We start from the raw sequence: 19,726 nt of genomic DNA on the forward strand, positions 1-19,726 counted from the left end.
CTAAGTAATGTCTTTATTTAGTCTTGGTTCTTGCATCTCAAGCCTGCCTTCTTGGTTCAATTTTCTTATTGCTGAGTTACTTACTTGGTAGTTATTTCAGCACAGGTCTGTGAGTGACAAATATTTAAGACTTATTGTGCAGGAAAATGTTTTAATTTCACTGTTACCTGTGAATGATCGTTTAGCTGGATATAGGTTAACAGTAATTTTTCCTCAGCACTTTGAAATTGTCTTCTGGCAAGTATTAGTGCTTATGGTTTTCTATCAATATAGTGATTTTGTAGATAATTTGTATTTTCCCTCAGATATTTTGTAGAATGTTCTCTTTGTTTTGATAGTTTGAATTCCACTAGATGGAGATCTATATTTGTTTATCCTGTTTGGAACTTGTTGTGCTTCTTCATTCTGAGAATAACTCATGTCTTTATTTAATTCAGGAAAATTTTCAGTTTTTTAAAATATAATTTTTTGCCATTCTTTATCTTCTATTTTTTATTTTCATTTTTATTGTCGTTGATGTACAATGTTTCAGGTGTACAGCAAAGTGATTCTGTTATACATATATTTTTATCCTCGCTTCATTGGAAATTTCTGTCATACATATCTTGGAGCTACTCATTCTATCATCCATGCCACTCAAATAGTCTGTCATATTTCCCATCTGTTTTACCTCTGTTTTGTATTATGGGTAATTACTTTAAATCCATTCCAATTCATTAATTTTTTTCCAGCTATTTCTAATCAACTCTTCAACCTATGCATTGAATTATTTAGTTCGATGACTCTAATTTTTGCTTCTAGCATAAAAAGTGTTTTTTCAAATCTATTTTTTCCCCTACCTTTTTGTTATTACCTCATGGCTTCTACTTTTCTCTTTTATAGATTACTATATTCAGTTTTGGAGTGCACATTCCACCATTGCTTTAGGCGACTCCTTCAAAGAGACTTATTTTCTTGTGTGGTATGTAATCTTGTGAGATAGTCTTCACAAGAAGCTGTTTTTCATGAGAATCAAGAGTATTCTGCACAATGAAAGTATGTCATCAGTTGTTTCAATTTTGTCTCTGTAGAGGTGCCAATAGCATTGTAGACAAGTTCACCCTGACGTCTCACAGATTCTTAAAATTCAGTTTCTCCACAAAGACTACATCATTTCCTCTACCCCAAACTTGCTTCTCCTGTTGTGTATTCCCTTTCTCAATGAAGGGGACTGTATTAGTTTGCTAAGGCTGCTCATAACAAAGTACCACAGACTGGGTGTATTAAGCCACAAAAATTAATTTTCTTACAATTGTGGAGACTAGAAGTTGGAGATTGAGGTGTCAGCAGGGTTGGTTCATCTGAGGCCTCTCATTGGCTTGTATGTGGCCATCTTCTCCCTTTGTCTTCACATAGTCTTCCTTCTGTGTGACTGTGTCCTAATCTATTCTTATGAGGACACCTGTCATATTGGATTAGGGCTCACACTAATGACCTCATTTTGACTTAATTACCTCTTTGAAGGCCTTATCTCTAAATACAGCACTTTCTGAGGTACTAGGGGTTAGAACTTCAACATATAAATTTTGGGGGAGGGGAACACAATTCTGGCCACAACAGATATCAACCAGTTACTCAAGCTAGAAATCTGGACATTGTGCTTTACTACTCCCTATTTACCCTCTTGCTTCAAGTAGTCACCGTTGATTGTATTTCCTGAATATCTTTCAAATTTATCCAATTCTAAGAATTTCACTGCCACTTCCCAACTTTTGGCCATCATTATTTTTTCCCCAGGATAATAGCAATAATTTCCTTGCTGATTTCTTTTCCCCCAATATTGCACTCTTCTACTCTTTCTTCCACATGATAGATAGAGTAATTTTTTAGAAAAGGAAATACTTATTATTATAGCTTTGTCTATCCCTGCTGAAAATCCTTTAGAAGTCCAAAATCTTTTCTATGGTTAAGGAATCTTTGATGAATGGAGTCTACTTTTCTTTCTATTGTTTTAGAAACATTTTTTGTCTTATGCTTTTTACTAAACCATGTTAAATTCCCTGCACAAGATATATTCTCTCCAGCCTCTGGCCATTTGCATCTTGTTCTTCATACTTGGAGCAGTCTTCTCCCTCCCCTTCACCTCACTTTTGAACTCCTACTTATCTTTTAGATTTTGGCATAAAAGTTTTTCTTTTATGAGGAAGAATTTCACCACCCTCTAAGTCAGATAAGGGGCTCCTTAAATTGTCCCCCCATCATAGTACAGGACACACCATGTTGCAATTGCTTATTTCCCGGCTGTATAATCCTCTATTCTGGAAGCTCCATTAGAGCAGGGATAATTTGTATATAGTTCACAACTGTGAACCCATAGTAGGTGCTTAGTAAATACTGACACTTGGTATACTCCATATTCTTTTTTTGAAATAGTGGATTGAATGGTACCTCATTTTCCTGACCATCCTATTTAAAAGTTCAACCCTATTGTCCTTTCATGCTTTATTTTATAGAGAAGTATCCATTTCTGATTTTGTATCTATCTATCTATCTATCTATCTATCTATCTATCTATCTATCTATCTATCTATTGTCTAGCCTCATAATATATCCCGCTCTACCTAAACAAAATCTGTCTTCAAATTTCTCTTTAACTTCATCCCCCAAAATGCCTGTGACCACTCCAGTACCATATAATATCAAGGGAAATTAGAATGAAAAGAGATAGTGGCTTTAACTAATTGTGTCTGTTTGTTTTTTACTTTTGCAAATGTAACAAAACATTCAACCATGTGAACACATCGCTAGGGGACTTGGAAAGTTCTGTGCAAGTGAAGGTCCTTGAAGCTTAGCTTCATTCTTTTCAAGATAAACGTGCTACTGAAGGTCATGCTGCTCTGGTTAGAGTGGGGACATAGGTGGGATTGGGGGCTGGTTCCAGACCCTGTGAAATCCACTAGGAAGACTCTAAGAGCCCCCCTAAAGTGTTTCCAATCACAGATGAAAACAACTGCCCTGTACCATCTTACTTTCCAGTGTCAATTCTTTGAATATATAGCTTAAGAACCAGACTTGGAGTAAGAAACATTAATTTTTCAAACATGGAGATAAAGGTCAATTTCTTTAAGCAGAAAAGCTCTTTCATATTGTTAAGACTGGTTCTGTCATTTACTATCAAAAGGATAATTCAAATCTCTACTCCTGATCTCTTAGAAAATAGCCAGACTTTCAAGATCATATCAAAACAAGTAGCAAATACCCTCTTTTGAAGGGGAAATGATGAATCGGTGCAGACAGCTGCTGTGAAGGCAGTGAGGGGTAGTTCAATCAGGCTTTGATTATAGGTATATCACCTCTGTCAGCTGAGCCATCAAACCAGAAGTAGTGATTAGGGTACACAATATAAATGCCTACCCATATGAACACAATTTTGTAAGTAGCATGGAAGTTTCCAGCCATAACCAAGTAATATTATTCAAGAAGAGATGACTTCAGGACTCTCCATGCATGCTATAGGCCCCTTACATGGAAACCGTTTTCAGATTCAGTGATATTCAGCCTCCTGCTGCAAACTTGCAGGCACACAGAGAAAAAATTCAGAATGCAGCTATCATCCAAGAAATGAAGGTGGTATGTAGTTTTGTAACCAAACTGTGGCAGGTGGTATATAGTTTAGTCCCTGAAAAGACAATCCCTGCTCTTTTGTTTTTAATAAAATGGAAACTGTAGTCTAATATCTGTGAACATTGATAGAGATGATGACAAAGCACAGGTATATGGTTAATTTATATAGTGTAGAAAACTGAACTTTATTCCTGGTGTCAGGATAGGGGAACCCAATGAAGTATCTTCCAAGAACTCAAAACTTTAGATTGTGTACTGAGGGTTAAACTAATCAAGTCCAAATATAATAGATGTTATTATCTCTAAGAGCAAATATGTGGCCAACGAGAAAGGGAACAACTAAAACACCAACAAAGGTGAACTGGACGGAATCATTTATAGGAGAAAATAGGGGAATGAGATTACACTTGGGGAGAGGAAACATCACCTATGATTTCATGGTCAGTTTGGAGAATGTGTGACAGTGATGGGCCTTGGGGGCAGCGATGTGGAATACTCAGAAGAGCCAATGTTGACAGTATCCATCTAAACACTATCCAGTGGTGAGAATGGCTTGGCCAAGTAGATATGTGTCTCTCAAGGTAAACTTGAGAGCAGGAACACTGCATTTCTTGTTTACTGGCACACAGTAGTCACCCAATAAATACATGTTAAATGAAGTTGTGAAGAAATAATGGTGGCAAGTCTGTCCTTTCATTGAGTGCTGTATCTTATCAACTAACTCGCCTTGTTATGAATCTATGCAAATTTATGATAATTTATAGTCTTATGTAGCTTGTTTATAGGGAAAAAGCTTCTGATTTGGTCAAATTGTCATTCTAGTATCTGAGAGTTTAGTTAATGTTGTCTACTCCTGAGAACTTTATTATTCTCATTTGTGTTCACAAATTTAGGTATCTCTCCTACACAGTTTATGCCTACAATGAACTTACAATGGATAACAACCACCTTGGGAGTCTTTTTTGGGAGTTGCTGGTCTTCTTAGGTGACATTCCATTTCACTGACATCTTCTGAGAATGTGCGATACTTTCTATTAATATTAGCTTTTTGGAGACCTTTTGTTATTTTTAAAGACATAGGGTTTATTATAACAAGGAATATTTTTGTTTTGTGTTCATGAGACATAAAGCATTTCCTAAGTAGAATCAATTATGCTCTTGCAACAGGACCATGCAGAGGTGGCTCGAGGCTACTTTTTACAACATAAATAGCTTAAGGATTTAAAAAGTTGTAATAGAGCCTTTTTGTTATTCCTCTGCTTATTAAAAGAAAAGACATCTTTCATCATTACTTTATGTTAAAGATGTGGTACAAATATCAACAAGCCAGGACAAATAAGTGTGCTAGCAAGATGTCCAGGCTAGGAAAGTATCACTATTAGCAGGAAACCACTGCTCCTGACCATGATTGCACTATTAAAGTAGAAAGATTATGTTACTGTTCTTACTAATCACATTTGCCAAGGTGCTCACAACAGAGTCCCAAAGCCCTGGTGGTGCTGGGAGAATTGGCAGCAGCATTAATGCCTCTTGCCTTATACAGGGTTTTGTAATTAGAGAATATGCAAGGTGACACATTATCTTAGTGGACATCAAAGGTTATTATTTAATTATTGCTCAAGTGTAAAAACATTAAGATTGTTGTCATGATTTTATTTTTTCACATTGCAAATTAAATAAACAATGACTAAGAGACACCTTGTTTCCTCATAGGAATTCAGGATTGAGTATAATTTTTATTTGCAATGAATTGTGAAGGCCACCTCTCTAGTTTAATATTCAGTTCATGTTCAGTTATGTAGATTCTCATGTTGTAGTTTTTTGGTGTAGTTACAAATTGACTTGAGAGTTTTGACTATGTTTGAATTCATTCATATAATTCAGAACAGAGATACCACTTAGTGATTTGGATCAGAAAAAGTAAATGTAGTTGAACTCTGGGATACACAAAGAATCTCCATATCAAAAAATAATGTAATTATAACATTTAATAAATATTTGTTCAGTAGTTTAGCATGACTCACTTACGTCTAAGTGGGAGGAATAAATATACTGAACTTTTAAAGTTATTGTTCTTTTTATCAGTTAATATTTTTATTTTTAAAATAAAATATGAGTTTACTTTCATTGAAATGCATATTATAAATTCAATGAATTTGATAAATGCATACTCCACTGTAACAACACTTTTATCAATATAAAGATCATTTTAGGTTTGTACAATTATAAATAAAACTGCTGAAAGCAGTCTTGTACAAGTCTTTTTGTGGACATACGTTTTTATTCTATTGGTAAATACTTAGAAATGGAATTACTGGGTCATAGGTTGGGAATATATTTAACTTTACAAGAAACTGCTAAACTGTTTTCCAAAATTATTGTCCATTTTATATTTATATATCCACAAGCAATGTATGAGAGTTCTGGGTGCTTCACATCCTGGTCAACATTTGACACTGTCCATTTTTAATTTTTCTCCCCATTCTAGTGGGTGTGTGGTGATGTCTCACTGTGCTTGTAATTTGCATTTCCCTATAATTAATACTGCTGAACATATACTCATGTCTCTATTGTCTATTAATGTAACTTCTTTTGTGAGGTGACTGTACAAAACTTTTGCTCATATTTAACTGGGGTAAGTGGAAATTTATCATTGAAATTTTCTTTTATTTCACAGGAAGAGGTACAAGTTTGTGATAAGTTAAAAATTAGTATTGTAATTTCTAAAGCAATCAATTAAATAACAAAAAAGTAAAGCTAAAAAAACCAAGAGAGGAGATAAAATGGAATAGTAAACTATACTTTTTTCATCCAAAAGAAAACAGGAAAGGGAGGAAAAAGAAACAAAACAGAAAGAACAAATGGAAAAGGAATGTCAAGATAATGGACTTAAACCCAACCGTATCAATCAATTGCATCATCATTTATTTATTTTGACCTATTTTCTCTTTTTGAAAGTAAAATTACATGTATATTAATCTGCTTGATATTTTTCCACAGATCACTGAGTCAGTGTTTAATTTTTTAACTTTTTTCCCCTTGGTTTTCTAATATCTTCCACTTCTGTGTGTCCTCCAGATTATCATTGAGCTTGAAAACACCTCACTAGCACTTCTCTTCTGAGCCTCTGCTAATCCTGCCTATCCATAGCTTAAAACACAGCTAAATCTCAAGATGACTATGCTCTTACCTGTATCTCCTTTTCTGGATACAACATAGTCTTAAATGATTTCTTTTTAATATCCTTTAAAATATTATTTTAAGGGTAAGCAAGAGGTAGAATAAGGAGTATCAGAATAATTTTACATAAATAGGGAGAAGCAGAGGAGTCACAAAATGATTGGAAATGCTGCAGGAAATACTGCAGTGAAAAAAAAATTTAATCCATTGTTTGTGATTGTTATAATTTTTTTGTTATCTGAACTCAATTCCTTCATGGAATTTACTAATACTGGCTACTGAAATTCAGCAGCATATGCTGGTACAGCTGTGGTAGTTGTTAAAACACTGATAGCTTCTGTATATGACAGAATATAGCTGCTGCCTCCAAGCCCTCTGAATGCCCGCTGCTGCCCCAGCTGCCCCAGTCACCACAGCCCTTCATCTCAGGAGTCTCTATAACTACCCATAATCCATGAATTTAAGGGTTAAGATTTAGACATTTTTCACAGAATGAGAAAAACAATCCTAAAATTTGTGTGTAATCACAGAAGACTCTGAATATTCAAAGTAATCTTGAGAAAAAATAACAAAGCCGGAGGTGTCATGCTCCCTGATTTCAGACTATAGTACAAAGTTACAGTAATCAAAACAGCATGGTACTGGCACAAAAACAGATACACAGATCAATGGAACAGAATGGACAGTCCAGAAATAAACCCACACACTTATGGTCAATTAATCTACAACAAAGAAAGCAAGGATATACAATGGGGAAGTGACAGTCTCTTCAATAAATGGTGTTGGGAAATTGGAATGCTACTTGTAAAAGAATAAAACTAGAACATTTTCTCACACCATATACAAAAATAAACTCAAAATGGATTAAAGACTTAAATGTAAGACCTGAAATCACAAAACTCCTAGAAGAAAACATAGGTAGTACACTTTTGACATTGGTCTTAGTAATATTTTTTTGAATCTGTCTCCTTAGGCAAGGGAAACAAAAGCAAAGATAAAGAAATGGGACTACATCAAACTATAAAGCTTTTGCACAGTGAAGGAAACCATCAACAAGATGAAAAGGCAACCTATTGAATGAGAGAAAATGTTTGTAAATTATAGGTCTGATAAGGGTTGATATCGAAAATAGATAAAGATCTCATACTTAATATCAGAAAAACAAACAACACAATTTAAAATGGGCAGAAAAGGCATTTCTCCAAAGAAGACATACAGATGGCCAATACACATGTGAAAAGATGCTGAACATCACTAATCATCAGGTAAATGAAAATCAAAACCACAATTAGGTACCACCTCATACTGGTCAGAATGGCTATTAACAACAACAACAAAGAAACAACAGGTGTTGGCAAGGTTGTAGAGAAAAGGGAACACTTGTGCACTGTTGGTGGGAATATAAATTGGTATAGCCACGATAGAAAACACTATGGAGGTTCTTCAAAAAATGAAAAACAGAACTACCATTCAATCCAGCCATTCCACTCCTGGGTATTTATCAGAAGAAAACAAAAATGCTATCTTAAAAAGATATATACACCCAATGTTCATAGCAACATTATTTGAAATAGCCAAGATATGAAAGCAACCTATGTGTCCACCAAGAGATGAATAAAGAAGATGTGGTATATATATGCAATGGAATATTACTCAGCCATAAAAAGAATGAAAATTTGCCATTTGCTATAACATGGATGGACTTGGAAACTATTATGCTCAGTGAAATAAGTCAGGCAGAGAAAGATAAATACTGTATGCTTTCACTTATATGCAAGATCTAAAAAATAAAACATGAATAAATATTTAAAAAACAGAAATAGACACAGATACGGAGAACAAACTAGTGGTTACCAAAGGGGAGAGGGATTGAGGGGGGGTCAAAATAGGTGAAGGGGATTAAGAGGTACAAATTACCAGGTATAAAATAAATAAGTTACAAAGATGTAATGTGCAGCACAGGGAATAACCTTTGTATGGTGTATAATCTATAAGAATATCAAATTAGTATGTTGTACACCTGAAACTAAGATAATAAGTCAATTATACTTTAATTAAAAAAAAAGATTTGGCTTAGTAGGGGAACTACTGTGACATATTCCACACTATTGGTGTCTTATGCTATACTCTTAGTGGTTAAATATTTCTAAGAGCACCCTTACTTATATATACATTGTGATCAAGCTTCTCCATATTCATGGAATTGTATTAAGCTTTCAGCTGGGTGAGCTGATTGGAAAAATATAATAGCTGCAGTCCAAGTATTTGTCAGAGAATATTATCTTGATTTTAATGCCATGCAATGCTTTTTGGAAGTTGATATTAGCCATCTTCCTAGCCTAAGAATTACGAGTGATATGCAATCCATCCATTCCCCATTTTAGACATGAAAATTAATCCCTAGAAATTATCATACTAAGTGAAGTAAACCATACAGAGAAAGACAAATACATGGTATCACTTTTATGTGGAAACTAAAAAAAATGATACAAATGAACTTATATACAAAACAGAAATAGACCCATGGACATAGAAAACAAATGTATGGTTACCAAAGGGGAAAGGTGAGGAGGAGGAATAAATTAGGAGTTTGGGATTAACATATACACTCTACTATATATAAAATAGATAACCAACGAGGACCTACTTTATAGCACAGTGAACTATACTCAGTATTTTGTAATAATCTATAAAGGAAAAGAATCTGAAAAGAAATATATATGTTGGTATAACTGAATCACTCTGCTGTATACCTCAGACTAACACGACATTGTAAGTCCACTATACTTCAATAAAAAAATTAAAAATATAAAAGTTTTTCCTTGAATTAGATTTCAGAGAGATCTGTATTTTAGAATGAATTGTTTTATCCCTTTCTTGAATTGCTTTAACTAAATTGCAGTTGGTAGTATACCATTAGTCTGCACCGAAAGTTGCTTTGAGAAATAACATTCAGAATTTTCTTTGTATTGAAATGTATTCTTTATAAGAATTCAGGGGAGAAACTCTTCCCAGGGCCTAGTAGGGGAGAAATAATTTTGCTTCTTCACAGTTACTGTTTGTTTACATGTAAGGAAAACTGTCTTTTGAGTAACAAATTGGGTTTCCCTTACTGGATCAAGCATTAACAATCTCAGATCCAAATTTGTTTTCTACCTTTAACAATTCTTCATTCTATCTTTACTTTTCTTTCTATTAAAAAATCTTATATGGCAGATACTTTTATAAATTTACATCAGTTTTAAACAAGGATGAGTACAGTTAAGTAAGCAAAACATACAAATGAAACACAATAAGCTTTCCATTAAAATATTTCTTTGTGTCCATGAAGCTGGAACCCAACAGCTAGATTGCAAGGGCAGGAGGCTCCAATATTTCTGTGAAGTTTCATTGTCAGCAGAGGCCTTCATGTTGTGTGTGTGTCATTGACCCAAAGATGCACATCTTTTCCACATTTTATAGTGAAAAATCCAGATGCATTTTACAATTGATAGTGCCTGAATTAGAGGGACTATGATATTTGTATGTATTTGTGGATGGTGAGGAAAAAGAGAGAACTTGTCTTCATTTTCTCTTTAATAAACTAGCTGAAGCCTTGCCTTTTCTATTATGTATCACAACCTGCATCCCTCTTTCCCCATCCTCTGTCTGGCAAACCTGATGCACTTTTCAAAGCTAAGCACAAATATCATGTTCCCTAGGAGACCTTCCTTGATGCTTCAGTTAAGGTTAGGGTACTTTTTTCATGCTTTTAGTATCCAGCTTCTCTTTGCACTTATAATTCTCTGTTCAGGTGTTTGTGAAGCAACATAGCAGAATAGTTAAGCACTTGACCTCTGGAAGTAGACAACTTTGGATTTAATTTTACTATATTAACTTTTGGGTGAGTTGCTTGAACTCTGCTGCTCAGTTTGTTCATCTGTAAAATGGAATTATCGTGGTAACCTATCTCATGGGATTATTTCAAAGGTTAAATGAGTTCACACATTGAGAGCACTGTTTGGAACAGTATATGTTTCTCTTCTTCCTCCTCCTCCATCTTCTCTTTCTTCTCCTTTTTTTTTTCCCTTGTTATTACTATTTTTGTTGTCCACACTGTAATGTGAGCTTGGGAAGCAGGAACTGCCTAAACTCTAAGTTTTTTATTTCTAATTTCATTTTCATTTCTAATTTCCCAGAACCTACAAGAATGCTTGGTACAAGGAAGTCCTTACTAGATGTTACCACTAAATAAAATTCTGTATTAGAGATGAATTTTGAGTGATATGTCATATTTTAGTGAAAACTGAACTGTGTTTATGAAAATGCTTTATGAAATTGAACTAGTGTAATTATCAGAATATCTTTCTAGATGGTATAAAATCATTCCCTTTATTGGAAAGCATTCAATACCTATTTAATAAACAGTGAGTGCCACCTGTGTAAGAAACTGTCCTAGCTACATGGAAATGCAGAGGCGAAAAGAACCTCTGCCTTCAAGGGACTAATTTTCTAATGTAAAGAAGTGAGAGCTTATGGTTTTTTTAACTGGACATTTCGTTTGTTACAAAAATGCCCTTAAATCTAGAAGTTTGTGATAGTATATACAAAAATAAGAAAATTTATTATTCCTTAAATTTATTTTGTCTCTCAGGATAATATTGAGAATAATAATTTCTTCCCCAAAGTTTAAAAAAATTACTATTTCCTTATCTATTCTCTGATACATTAAAAAACCAGCATTGAGAGGCTAGCTGTTGATTTCTGTGATGTATTCTTTAGATTGAAAACCATATATGGCATTGGATATTGTCCTTGAAAAACCTTTTGCATTTCTTCGCTTCTTTTAGTAAGTTATATTTAATCTTACTCAGAACCACTACAAGTTGTTATATTGAAATTTGGGCCCTTAGTTTCAAGTTTTTCCACTGGTATCCATTTAACTCAATTGCCCAGTACATAAAAGTAGCTCATTAAAATAAACCCAACACTCTTATGTTTATGTTGTGCTTCTAAAACAGCAATAGCTTATGAATCCTTTATTTTTTTGGTTGTTTGTTTCTTTTTATAGAAAGTGCTTGGGCACCATTGACTTGTACAGTGAAAAATATTTTCTTGAGAGATATTCTTACACAGTCTTTCTTTCATGAGAATTTTCTTTTTAACCTTTAGTTATTCCATGTGTTTTAGTGCCTACTCCCAAATTCTAGCTGATGTAATTTCTTCTATGGTACATATCTCGACAGATGATTCCTCCAAAATTTATGAGTACTATATACCAATCCTTAATTCTGGGGCAAGATTCCATCTCCTGAATGTAGTTATCACTTACAGTCTTGCCAGTTTTGCTTCTTTTTACTTATTTTGTCCATCTGGCAGTATACTCCCAAGCCTTTACAATTTATGAATCACTGGCAATATTCACACCCAATTGTCTATGACTCGCTAGGAATCTTTGCCAGATTTTTCAGCATTTAAAGGATATATTCCTATTTTATGTTCTCTTGTTTTAACAGGAACAGTTGGCACATATGCTTCTTTATACTGTAATTTCAAAAATGGATGCCAGGTTGAAAATCGTTCCCATATTTAAATCATTTACACATGTAGCCTCTTGTTCTAAAAACTCACAAATTAAGACCTCTTTAGGGGCTGCTTTTAACAAGAGTGGATGTCAGATTTAAATAATGTGAACTTCTCTAGGTGAGACATTAGAGTGAATAAATTATTTCAGTTCTGTAGGAAAATTGAGAATGTTCACTCTCTTTAGATGAATTATAATTTCCGAGGATTTCTTCCTTGTTTCCAATAATGATAAATGCATAGGCTCTGTTACTCACTAGCTGTGTGATTTTAAAGATATTAATAGCTTTTCACGTTTCCTCATTTGTAAATATTTGTGTCAATATCTATGAGGTTACCTCTTCAGCACTTTAAGAAATTATTTACATGGAATTTGTTCCTTGGAAAATATTTTTATTCATTAGAATTGGTTTAGAAGATACTTACATAAAAGATGAATATATGGAAGGAAAAACTTAATATGTATTTTTTCAGACATGGGTATACCCACATATAATCATCTCTTCTTGTTTTTCTTTTTTGTGGGGGGTGGAGGTGAATAAATCATTATCTTAAGTATATGAAGATAGCATATAACTTAACAGAGAACAATACCATATCACTATAAAAATGCTAAAGATATGAACAAATAATTCATGTATGTACAAACAAAAAAATTACAATTTGATTAAAAACATGGGTAAAATATTCAGTCTCTATAGTGATCAAAGAAACACCAAGTAAACAATAAAATTTCAATTTGAATCCATGAATTGATAAAGATTTAACATCATAATAGGTAGGGGTGCATGGTTTTAGAAAATGGATGCTCTTTTTAAAAAAATTTCATTGAAGAAAGAATATCTCAATACCTGTGATTTATTCCAGGAGTTCTGATACAAGAAAATGGACATTCTTATACATTTTTGGTAGAATGTAACTATATTATTTCTAGAAGTCAACTTGGCATCATGTCTCAAAAGCCTTAATATTTTTCTAATGCACTGTGAACCTACAATTTATTTATAGAAATTCTTTCTATGTAACCAGAAAAGCCCCCCCCACATATGTATAATATATGCACATATGCATATTAATTGAATATTGTCATTAACAGTGGGAAATCAAAATAATATAAATCTCCATCAATATATTTCGCATGTCACCAACAAAACTGTTCCTCCCTTGGTTTTCCCCATTTCAGTCAGGGGACTTGCTTAGATAAAAAACTTGTTTCTTGGGGCTTCCCTGGTGGTGCAGTGGTTGAGAGTCTGCCTGACGATGCAGGGGACATGGGTTCGTGCCCCGGTCTGGGAAGATCCCACATGCCGCAGAGCGGCTGGGCCCGTGAGCCATGGCCGCTGAGCCTGCGCGTCCGGAGCCTGTGCTCCGCAACGGGAGAGGCCGCAGCAGTGAGAGGCCCGCGTACCGCAAAAACAAAACAAAAACCTTGTTTCTTCTCCTTCTCTCACTTTACATATAGGGTCAGTCCCAAGTCCACTTTTTGACATCCCAGAAAATAATAAAGGGATATAACGTATAAACTCATTTAAAACAATAGATGGCTTTATGTTAACAGCATCAGAAAAGTAAAAAGAAGGAGCATATACATCTATACGTGTACATTAGCTCAGAGAAAAGAAATACAGAGCAAAGAGGCTGGGTATAACTTCTTTTTGGATGCTCAACTGTATGAATAATTCTCTTCTCAGAGCTACAAGTTTTTTTTAATACCAACTTTAGACTTTGTGTGATAGCCTTATTCCTTCAAAGTAGCTTAGCTTAGGTGAGACCTTTCTATAAGGCACAAAAACAAGGAAGATGAAGCAAGCTTTATCTAATATACTTATTTACCTTCTGAAATAGAATGATCACCTCCCATTGTTTTCATTACTTTGTTGTTGTTTTTATTATATTTGGATTTGAATACATTTTGAACTATCATATAAGACCTGTTCTTTAACAGCAATTGTCTTTTTTTTTTTTTTTTTTTTTTTTTTTTGCGGTACGCGGGCCTCTCACTGCCGTGGCCTCTCCCATTGCGGAGCACAGGCTCCGGATGCGCAGGCTCAGCGGCCATGGCTCACGGGCCCAGCCGCTCCGCGGCATGTGGGATCTTCCCGGAGCAGGGTACGAACCCGTGTCCCCTGCATCGGCAGGCAGACTCTCAACCACTGCGCCACCAGGGAAGCCCAGCAATTGTCTTTAACAGCAATTGGAAGACATGTGACTTTCTTTCTTTCTACTGATATATGCTGTCTTGATAAAAGTTCCTTCTATATGTTTTGGAATGTTTTAAACAGAATTTTAAATTCTTGTGAAATATCACATACTAGCATTAATTACCTATATTTTTCCAATTGGAAAGATGTGGTGAAGTGAGTGCATTGGCTAAGTTTATTTAGCAAGAAAATCAATATATAAGACAATGAAAGCAGATATACTGAATATATTGTGGTATTTGTCCAACTGGTCTTCCCCTAACTTTATATTTTCACTCAGCTTCCATAAAATGGAGGCTGCAAGCAAAACACAGTGCTGTCTAAATGTAGTTGTCATTGTGGCCTAACAAGTTTGATTAGCTCCATTAGCAAGAATACCCTGCAGGGAACTTTAGATAAAAAACATTAAAAACTTGTATTGTCAACAAATTCTTAATCCTAGCTGAGTCTGGTAGCCAATTTAGAAATTGATTGTCTCAAGCAATTGGATTTACTGGGGTTACTGTATCAGTATCATATCGGATACTTTTTTTTTTTTATATACAATTAATAGACTTCCGCTGCCTTCCTCATTATTCCATTTCCATGGGATAATCTGGATTGCTGTTGAAAGCATTGTTCGGAAATGTGAAAAAGCATTCATTATAAGGCGCTGGATATAGCCAACAGGAGTCCTTTTAATTTTTATTATTAGTTGAATTTATGAAAACTTCACAGGGAAAAGGGAATAAAATATCTCTGCTCATAGTTAGTGCCATATTCTGGTTTTTATATTGGTTGTATTTTTAAAAAGTTAATGCTTTATAGGTTAATGTGCTTTATGTAGAAGTCAAAAAAAATCAGACTGATTTTGGAGAAGTAACACGGCCTTCTTTGTACCATTCTCTGGTAAAAACATTTCAGAGATTTTATAGGTCAAAATTTCAGATTTACAAATGATTTCTTTTCTTTTCTTTTCTTTTCTTTTTTTTTTTTTTTTTTTTTTTTTGCGTTACGCAGGCCCCTCCCTGTTGTGGCCTCTCCCGTTGCGGAGCACAGGGTCCGGACGCGCAGGCTCAGCAGCCACGGCTCATGGGCCCAGCCGCTCCGTGGCATGTGGGATCTTCCCGGGCCGGGCACGAACTCGTGTCCACTACGCCACCAGGGAAGCCCCTCATGGAGTTCTTAAATGGACTAAATTAAATGAATGTATGTTAATCACCTGGAACAGAAAAGGTGTGCTCAATACTAAAAAGAAAAGAAAAAAGAGAGAGAGAGAGATGCCCATTTATCACCAACGCTTTCCCCCTGACATTGAAGCAGTTCTCCTTTCCTCTGAACGTCTGTGGCACTGGAGACTGCCATTTCTTTGCTATGTCATTTACTACCTCGTATTGCTAATGTTTTTAGCGTTCATAGTTTGAATTCATCATGTTTCACACCAAATCTGTTCCTCATCCGGGAGTTCTATCATGGTGAGTGATAGAGCACCATCCAAAGAGGTGTTTAAGCACAAACTGGACACCATGTGTGACTCTCCCATCTGCTTCCTCAACAGTAAATGTGAAGTTCTGTGCCATCTCAATATCTCTGTTCTCTGCCACTTCTTGACGTCTTTCCTTAGCTCAAGGTTTGATCACCTCTTACCTGGATTACTGCTACAACTTTCCACAGCTGGTTGGATTCCAGCATTGTTCACATTTAATCCATTCTCCCTCATGCAGCCAAAAAGATATTTGCTAAAATGCAAATATGACCTTATCACTTTCCTGCTTAAAATTTTTCAATGGTTCTGAAATACTTTTAAAGTCCAGATTTCCTACCATGGTATACGAAATATTTTATGATCTAACTGCTACTTAGTTATCTAGCTTTATATCTGGGAACTCTTTCCACTGTCCACTCTAATTTCCTCACATACTGAGATGAACACAGATATTGACTATGTTGATGAATGTGGAATGGGACTTTTCCTTTTGTCTTAGAATTTCTACTAAAGCCTCAAAGTTAAGGGCAGTAGGCAATAGGTAGTTACAACTTCTAAAGAGAGCTGCTAGACATTTCTATAGAACTGCCGAAAACATAATAATGTAAGTTTGTGACTTATCATTTTCTATCACCCACATCCAACCTATACAAAAGAAAATTAGAAATGCAAAAGACAGTTTATTGGAAAGTAGGAGAATTACTAGTGGTGATGGTGCTATGTTATTTCCCTTCCTCTCACCATGGAAATCCAAGGGACTTCATCCACTTCCCCAAAACCTGTGAGGAGTCATCAGAAGTATCACTTACAGAGGCTGGAGTTGTCTGAAAGAGGGGAATTCATATCTCTTGTTGTATATTTACTGTACTGTGTATTGGTAGCTTGGACTCTGGTATGTACTGGAGCAGAGAGTTGAGAGAATTCTTGGAAGAATTCTCCCCTAGGGATTTGAAACATATGAACATGGAGCCTTGTGATTGCATTCCCCTGGTGAATTTGAAGACAGGAAGCTGACTGGAGTATCAATGTGAAGAAGACAAGGCAACAACTGGTAGAAGAAGCATTTGTCAGAGCAAGAATATGGGAGTTTCCCATATTCTTGGATGTTATAGAGGGAGCACCGAACTCGTGCAGGGGTGAGGAGAAGCCTGCTATATGCTCTGCATGAAAATGTACCTCCAGCATCAGGAGTTTGGAGGGTTTGCCAAAGATCTGTGGAGTGTATGTCTGTTTGGAACAAATGCAGTGCACAGGACCCTGCAGAGGCCAGGGATGGTCTCTAGAGAACATCCAAGCATCTCATGACGCAACCAGCATTTGAACGCTCTCCATAATGCAGGGCCTGATATCCAGCTGGGGTCAACCGAGAGAGAACTACAAGCACACCTGCCACATATGAAAACCTCTGCCATCTGTCTTCTAATTCTTTCTCCCCTTATTCCCTACTTTGCGGAAGCTTGGAGGGACGGAGAGGAGATAGAGCAGGAAGAGTGAAGAAATGGACCAAGCTCCCTACCCACCACAGGTCTGGAGGGCTTAAGCTGGGGAGAGGAGAGAAAGTATGCTTAACTCATTCCTTCAATAAACATTTATTGATAATTTATTGTGGACCTGCCACTTTTCTAGGCACAGGGAATACAACAGTGAACAAAAAAAGAATGATCTTTGTCTTTATGGACCTTATAACCTAACAGAGGAAGAGAAATGATCAAATTAAAACAGTAAAAATAAGTTAAATGTGTAGAAGGTAATATGCGCTACAGAAAAAACAAACTAGAAAAGGCGAGAGGACATATTGGGAGGCGGAGAGGGTTAAGAGTGGAAGAGATGAGAAATGTTTGCTAACCAACCAAGACAACCGCATTTGCTGAAGATTGGATGTGGGGTATGAGAGACAGGGCAGACTAGTGTGATTTTTGGCGTGAGCAACTAAAGGATGAAACTCTCATTAACTGGGAAGTGTTCTGCTATAGGAGGAACAGGTTGGGAGCAGGCTGCTTTGAGACATCCAAGTGCAGATGTCACAGCAGGCAGTTGCAAGGGAGAGGTTGGGGTTAGAGAGGGAAATGTTGACACAGTCATTGTGTGGATATCATTTAGATGAGACTGAAGTTTTGATTTATATGGCTCTGGAATTTTTAATATGTGAAATTAAAACTATTTTTAGAGCTGAAAGTGACTGGAAAGCTATCACGTTGGCCCAGGGTGGTATTAAGGGGCTGGCATTTGAGAAAAAATCCAAAGAAGTGCATTAAACTCAGTGATAGAAGAACGATAAAAGTTTCCTGTTTGTGTTCCGTCAAAAGCTGCACATTCAACAAACCCGTTACACCCTTAATGTACCTTGCTCTCTCAAATCTTCCCACATTTACACATGACTTTCCCTGCCTGGGTATTCTCCACAGTACTTCTACTTATCTTTGCCTGGAGAGCTAAAGTACATTTTTCTAAAGTGCACTTTTCTAATGCTTTATGGGGAGTGTTTTCCTACTCTTCTGGTTGAATCCATTTCCTTCCAGTGAAAGCTAAGACCCTTCCCTTTATGACACTGTTTCCTTGTTCTTTGTCCCATTCTAAACTGTAAGTTCCTTGAGGGCAGGGCACCTGTTTGCGGCCATGGCTCACGGGCCCAGCTGCTCCGCGGCATGTGGGATCTTCCCGGAGCAGGGTACGAACCCGTGTCCCCTGCATCGGCAGGCAGACTCTCAACCACTGCGCCACCAGGGAAGCCCAGGGCACCTGTCTTATTACCCTTTCTGTCTCTTGTGTCTAATATAGGATCCTGAATAGTATATGCCCAATATATCATTATGAAACATAAGCAAGCAGGTTAAGGGCAGAGATCATGCTTTATATGTTGTATTGTTTCCTATGGCACTTGAGTAACTTGTATCACACTTAGGAATAAGTCTGTCAGCATCAGTGTAGTGTAAGGAAGGCTGCTGGTCTGTTTTTCTTGAAATGGGTACTACACACTTGAAAGTGTTAGACAGGCAGAGTTCCAGTTCCTTTAAATACTAGGGAGTTTCTCTCTAAACTTTATGAAGATGACAAAAGGATTTGTTGAGAATGACTGAACCAGTGTTCTGAAATAAAAACTGTATACATTTATCTTATGTATAAATTACAGTGCCTCTGAATTCTATATTTAGGTATTTCTCACCGACAACAATATACACCTAAGTTAACATCTTTTTTCTGGTCTATGCTCTTCTTTTCCTCAACTATTTCCAATGGTATTCACTTCTGGCATTACTGTCTAGAGGTTCTGTGCTGGGATTGTTGTGATGTAGTTCAGGATTAGGTGTAGCTGATAGTACAGAACACCTAAACTAACTAACAGTTACTTAAATAACATAGTTGTTTATTTTTTATTTTTTTATTTTTATTTTTTTGTGGTACACGGGCCTCTCACTGCTGTGGCCTCTCCCATTGCAGAGCACAGGCTCCGGACGCGCAGGCTCAGCGGCCATGGCTCACGGGCCCAGCCGCTCCGCGGCATGTGGGATCTTCCCGGACCGGGGCATGAACCCGTGTCCCCTGCATCGGCAGGTGGACTCTCAACTACTGCGCCACCAGGGAAGCCCTATTTTTTTTTTTTTAATGAAAATGAATCCAGAGCTAGATAGTACAGGGTGGATTTGATGTTCCCATAGTCACTAAGGACCCAGGCTTTTTTCTTAATTTCTGCTTCTCTGTGTGTCTAGCATGTGCC

At 36.2% G+C, this 19,726-nt stretch overlaps 1 protein-coding gene across 1 annotated transcript in view; it reads left to right on the plus strand.

Annotated features, from left to right (window-relative positions):
* Positions 1-19,726, plus strand: part of ARHGAP24 (Rho GTPase activating protein 24) — a 771,354-nt gene that overhangs the window by 43,379 nt on the left and 708,249 nt on the right. The gene's annotated exons all lie outside the window — the stretch shown is intronic.

The sequence above is a fragment of the Kogia breviceps genome, chromosome 6 (genome assembly GCF_026419965.1).
Source record: "Kogia breviceps isolate mKogBre1 chromosome 6, mKogBre1 haplotype 1, whole genome shotgun sequence".
Classification (NCBI taxonomy): domain Eukaryota; kingdom Metazoa; phylum Chordata; class Mammalia; order Artiodactyla; family Physeteridae; genus Kogia; species Kogia breviceps.